Below are 6,278 nucleotides of genomic sequence, written 5' to 3' on the forward strand. Positions count from 1 at the left end.
CAACACTGAAACGACCCCCGTCCCAAAATTCACAAGGCAGTGTTCCAAGAACCCCCCCCTAGCCCAACCCACACAGTGAGGTTCCAACTCCCTCCCCACATGGCAGGTTTCCAAAGAACCACTCCCCACAAGAGGATGTGGGACATCTCCCAGTTCCTCCAGGGTTGTTGTGCAAATGCTTCAGCTTGGACAACCCTTTGTACATGGTAGCAGCCATCCTCACAAAGGAAAATGAAAGTAAAACAGACAACGACAGGACATGACAAATTAACAAAGACAGCCCTGTTTTACCTTTGGAGTCTGAGATCTCAGATGTCTTTGGGGGGAATCCCTGAAGGCCTCCACTAATGTTATACCCAGGTTGCAGGATCACCACCAAGAAGACGATCGAGAGTCAGACTATACAGTTGTTTTAAAGTTTTATTTAAATGGACTGCAGCTGGAGTCTCATCCTACACTCCAGCACAGCATAGCCAAGGAAGTGAACCCCGAGCTAAAGATTTGCATGATTTATAAAGGCACACAACCGTTGAAGAGCCTTTTTGCTATAGTGTGAATTTTATTGTTCAACATGAATTTTTGGATTGCCTCTTCTATTTCCTTGAAGAATGTGGTTGGAATTTTGATAGGTATCGCATTAAATATGTAGATAGCCTCGAGAAGTATTGTCATTTTCACGATGTTAATCTTTCCAATCCAGGAGCATGGGAGGTCTTCCCATTTTCTAAGTTCTGTTTTGGTTTCCTTTTTCAAGTTATTAATGTTTTCATCATTGAGGTCCTTCACTTCTTTGGTTAAGTTAATTCATAGATATTTTATTTTTTGTGGGGCTATTACAAATGGAGTTGCTTTCCTAATTTCAGACCCTCTTTTCTCATTGTTGGCATACAGAATATCAATACCAAATTTCAAACTCTACTATAAAGCCATAGTAATCAAAACAGCTTGGTACTGGGACAAAAACAGACCTCAGGACCAATGGAATAGAATTGAAAACCCAGAAATGAACCTACAGACCTAGAGCCATCTAATCATTGATAAGGGAACTAAAACATAGAATGGAAGAAAGACAGCCTCTTCAGTAAGTGGTGCTGGAAAAATTGGTTAACTACTTGTAGAAAACTAAAGCTAGATCCTCATATATATCACCCTGCACCAGAATCAACTCCAAATGGATCAAAGACCTCGGAGTCAAAGTAGACACTCTGAAAACATTACAGGATGGAATAGGAGAAACCCTAGGTCTCCTTGGTGCAGGCCAAAATTTTCTTAATAGAGACCTGGAAAAACAACAAATCAAAGAAAGGTTGGACAAATGGGATTGCATGAAGTTGCAGAGCTTCTGCATGGCAAAGGACATAGCTACCAAGATCAATAGAAAGCCCACGGATTGGGAGAAGATCTTCACTAGCCATACAATGGACAAGGGTCTCATATCTAAAATATACTTGGAATTCAAAATATTAAATCCCCCAACAACAAATCCTCAAAGAAACAACTGCCCAATAAATAAGTGGACTATTGACTTAAAGAGAAACTTCTCTGAAAAAGAAAGAAGAATGGCCAATAGACACATGAAGAAATGCTCAACCTCCCTAGCCATAAAAGAAATGCAAATCAAAACAACATTGAGATACCACCTCACCCCAGTTAGAATGGCAAAAATCAAGAACTCTTATAACAACAAATGCTGGAGGGGATGTGTACAGAAGGGAACCTTACTTCATTGTTGGTGGGAGTGTAAACTTGTTCAACCAGTTTGAAAAGTAGTATTGAGGTTCCTCAAAAGACTCCACATAGAGCTCCCTTATGACCCAGCAGTCCCAATTTTGGACATGTACCCAAATGTTTACAAACAAGACCACACTAAAGCTACCAGCACACCTATGTTTATTGCAGCATTATTTACCATAGCTAAGATATGGAACCAACCCAGCTGCTCCTCAGTAGATGAATGGATCAAGAAAATGTGTTATATATACACAATGGAATTCTATGCCTCCATCAGAAAGAATGGCATTGCCCCATTTGTCAGAAAATGGAAAGACTTGGAAAAATTTATATTAAGTGAAGTAAGCCAAACCCAAAGAAACATAGGTCCCATGATTTCCCTTATTTGCAATATCTAGTATGTGTGTGTGTGTGTGTGTGTGTGTGTGTGTGTGTGTGTGTGTGTGTGTGTGTGTGTGTGTGAGCACATGACGGTGTGTGTGTGCGCGGGTGTGTGTGTGCATGCACACACATACATGAGTCCTGAAGCTTGACCTCAGGACCTGAGCACCGTACTTAGTTTCTCTTGTATAATGATTTCCCTCTCTCACTTGAGCCACAGAACCTCTTCAGGCTTTGTCCTAGTGTTTTGCTCCTGAGAAATGAAGCCAGGATTTCATATATGGAAAGCACTCTACCACTAAAGCACATTCCCAGCCCTCTACTTCAGCTTTGTTAGTTTAGTTCTGTCTTTTTTTATTGTTGTTGTTGTCGGTTGAATGAGATGAAGTCTTGGCCTGGGCGCTGTCCCTGACCTCTTCAGTTCAAATCTTGTGCTCTACCACTTGGGCCACAGAGCTTCTTCCGGTTTTCTGGTGGTTCATTGGAGCTATGTTTCTCAAGGACTTTCCTGCCTAGGCTAACTTTGAACCATAATCCTCAGATCTCATCCTCCTGAGTAGGTAAGATGAGAGACATGAGCCAAAAGCACCCAGCTTCCCTTCAGGTTCTTAGTAGTGAATTGGAGATAATAGTCTCATGGTACCTTTTGTGTCTGAGATAGTTTGGAACCCAGATCTTTAGAACTCAGCTTCCTGAGAAGGCAGGATGAGAGACTTCAGCTACTTACCCCTTGGCTGTGGCCTCTGCTGCAAGGGAGTCCATGGCTCCAAGTGGTAGAGTGCTAGCCATGAGCCCAAGACGTAAGGGTCAGCGCTTAAGCCCTGAGTTCAAGGTTCATGACCGAGAAAAACCAAAACAAATCCATTGTCTGCTGTAGACAACTCACTAATCTTCGGTAACACATAACTTTATCCCTGACATGGGGACCTATCTGAGCCTCAATATTCTTGTCTGTATAATCATCTAAGTTGTGGAGCTCTTACATAGACAAGATGTAAGAATGCACCCGGTTAAGGACACAGCACATGGCACTCATTGCACCACTCAGCACACAACATCCTGTTAAAGACTCAGCACCCAGCACTCAATGCAGGACTCAGCACACTGCATCCTATGAACGACTCAGCACATAGCACCCTGTGCGGGACTCAGAATAGAGCACCCTATGGAGGACTCAGAACATAGCTCCATTCCACAAGCTGTCATTAGTATTAGGGTGCTTTCATCAGTATCACCATTATTTGAGGAAAATTTTACAAACCATACAAGTTCAAATCCAATGGTTTAATGGGGTGTTTCTGGGGGGAGGGGTTGTTAGCCATGGGGCTTGAACTCAAAGCATGGGGTACTGTTCCAATAACATTTACTCAAGGCTAGAGCTCTACCTCTTGGAGCCACATTTTGAGGTGTCTCAGACTTCCTGCAAAGACTGGGTTTTAAAGCTCCTGAGCAGCCAGGATGATGGGCATAAGCCAGGATGATATAGGTAACCCGTGGAGCTGGGTTGCAGCGGTTTACATGAGGTTAAGTCAGGTTAGGTGGCTGCTGTCAGCACCAGTCTCCTAGCTTGATCTGTAATGAGGTATCTGAAGTTCTGTCCTTCTATAATTGCAGTTAGACCATTCTACCTTTTTTTGTTATCAGACCTGGGGCATGAGTAAGAGCTTAGACACTGTCCCTAAACGTTTGTGCTCAAGGCTAGCACTCAATTAATTGAAAGACAGCAGAACTTCTGGGTTTTCTGTTTTGTGGCACTGAGGAATCAAACCCAGGGCTTCGTGCTTACTATGAAAGCACTCAACCACCAAGCCTCAGGAGTGATCGAGGTATAAATAGATAGAGACTTATGTATATAAATATTATATACACAAAAAGAGATTACTGCATAATATTAAATTATAGATAATATTGCTACCAATACTTAGGTATTAAATGATGTCTCCATTTAATGATGTGTCCCAGTTAACAATTAATAAAGCATTAATTAATAATTACTCAATATCCCATTATTGTTTATCATATATATACATATATCCATATATATAATTAGATATTTCATAGAATGAGACCAATGTCTATATATTATTAAATTATGCATCATGTGTTACTACCAATTATTAGTTATTTAATAATGTCTCCATGTAATTTTTATTCTGTTAATGCTTAATAAAATATCAATTAAACTTAGTGCACATCCTACACTTATTGCATCTAATTTTATCCTAGAATGATTCACTACTAATTCAATCTCTTTATTATTTATTGTAGTGGCAATTCTTTAACCTATGATGTTTTTTACCTTTATTACATCCTATTACATAGAATATAGATTTGCATCCAAATTATACATCCTACCTGACACAGAGCACATTCACAGAAAAGGAAAACATGTGTCATGATCAGCTTCTCACTCCAAAATTACATTTTGGCAGTGCTGGGATCTAAACTCAGGCAAACAAGGCTCAGTTCGTGAATGGGTTAATGCCAGCACAGCAGCCCCTAGTCAATTCAGCTGCCAGGCAGTTCCCAGGCCCTGAGATAGAGCCCTGTATGTTGACTCCAAATTGTGCTTAATGAAGTTATTCATTTTTTATTCATTTACCATTTATTTTATTGACTGCTACAGCACATGGAATATTTACTACATTTATTAAATAAGATATAGAATTGCCTATGCATGAAACTTCACACCTGACACCCAGGACTTTCACAGAAAAGGAAAACATGTGTCACCCTGTGTCTTACTGCACGATTCAATTTTTGTGAGTACTGGCATCTGAACTCACAGCCTACAAGGCCCAATTCATGAATGGGTGAGTGTCAGCATGCTAGCCTGGGGCATGTTGAACCGACAAGCAGTTCCCAGCATCTGAGATTGAGCCCCAGGTGTTGACAAAACAAGAACAGATTGACATGCAGATGGTAGTACTCAAATAAATACAGATCTTTATAGAGTGCCAGAGATGTCTATACATTATTCAGTTATATAGGCTACATTCCTATTAATTCTTGGGTATTTATTATGCCTCCATGTAATTAATATTACTGTTTTCATCCTTAATGAATTATTAATTAAATCTACCACTCTCCCGAAACTATTGTGTCCACATAATTAATAGTATTCTTTTAATGTGCCAAAAAATATTCATTAAAATCCTTCTGACTCCTAAAATCACTCTCTAATTTTATACTAGTATCATTCAGGAACAACCAATTAAACCTTGACATTCATAATCTTCCATCGGTATTCCTATGAATAGGAACGAGACTCTTAGGATCTCCCTCCATTCGTAGGGGTCAGGACCCAGCTTCGAACACAGGGCCTATGTTGTGGTGTTGGCCCATGGCTTCCCTGAAAGCCCGACAGCCTTCAGCAATGGCAGGTTACCAACACTTTTCAGCCCTGTCTTTTAGACCCAGGATGGTCACCTTGAAAAGAGAACAAATGTAAAACCGGCAGACATCTGAAAGGTACTGGGTTTTTTTCTGTGTCGCTTTATTTATTCATTTTTCCTGTCAGCCTTTGAGGCCCAGGAACCTAGGTTCGGCTGTGGGTCCAGTGGCTACAACCCAGCCTAGAGTGATCAAAGCTGAAGCAGAGCTGCCATTGAGCTTGACAAAATAAAAATACATAATACATACATGCATACATACATATATACATAAATACATTAAAAATATTTAAATAATTATTAGGCTACTTCTCGTATTCCTGCCATTTTTTCTGCCAGGCCTGGGATTTGAACTCAGGGTCTGGGTAAATCTGCAGTACTGTGGGGGAAGGGAAAGCTCACAATGCTGGAAGACAAGAAAGACAGGCCTTTTCCCAGGGTCTGAATTCAAGACCTAGCACTGGCAAAAATAATATTTGTATACATTTTAAAAACATGATTTAGGGGCTGGGAAGGTGGCTCGGTGGTAGAGTGCTTGCCTTGCATGCCTGAGGCCCTGGGTTCAATTCCTCAGCACAACATAAGCAAAAAGAAAAAAGCCAGAAGTGGCGCTGTGGCTCTAGTGGTAGAGTGCTAGCCTTGAGCTGAAGAGCTGAGGGACAGTGCCCAGGCCCAGAGTTCAGGCCCCATGACCGGACCCCCCAAAAAATAAATAAATAAAAATAAAAACATGATTTATATTTACATATGCATGTTTATGACATATTGCATTTA

Source organism: Dipodomys merriami, unplaced genomic scaffold (assembly GCF_024711535.1).
Source record: "Dipodomys merriami isolate MVZ:Mamm:240054 unplaced genomic scaffold, mDipMer1.0.p SCAF_295, whole genome shotgun sequence".
Taxonomy (NCBI): domain Eukaryota; kingdom Metazoa; phylum Chordata; class Mammalia; order Rodentia; family Heteromyidae; genus Dipodomys; species Dipodomys merriami.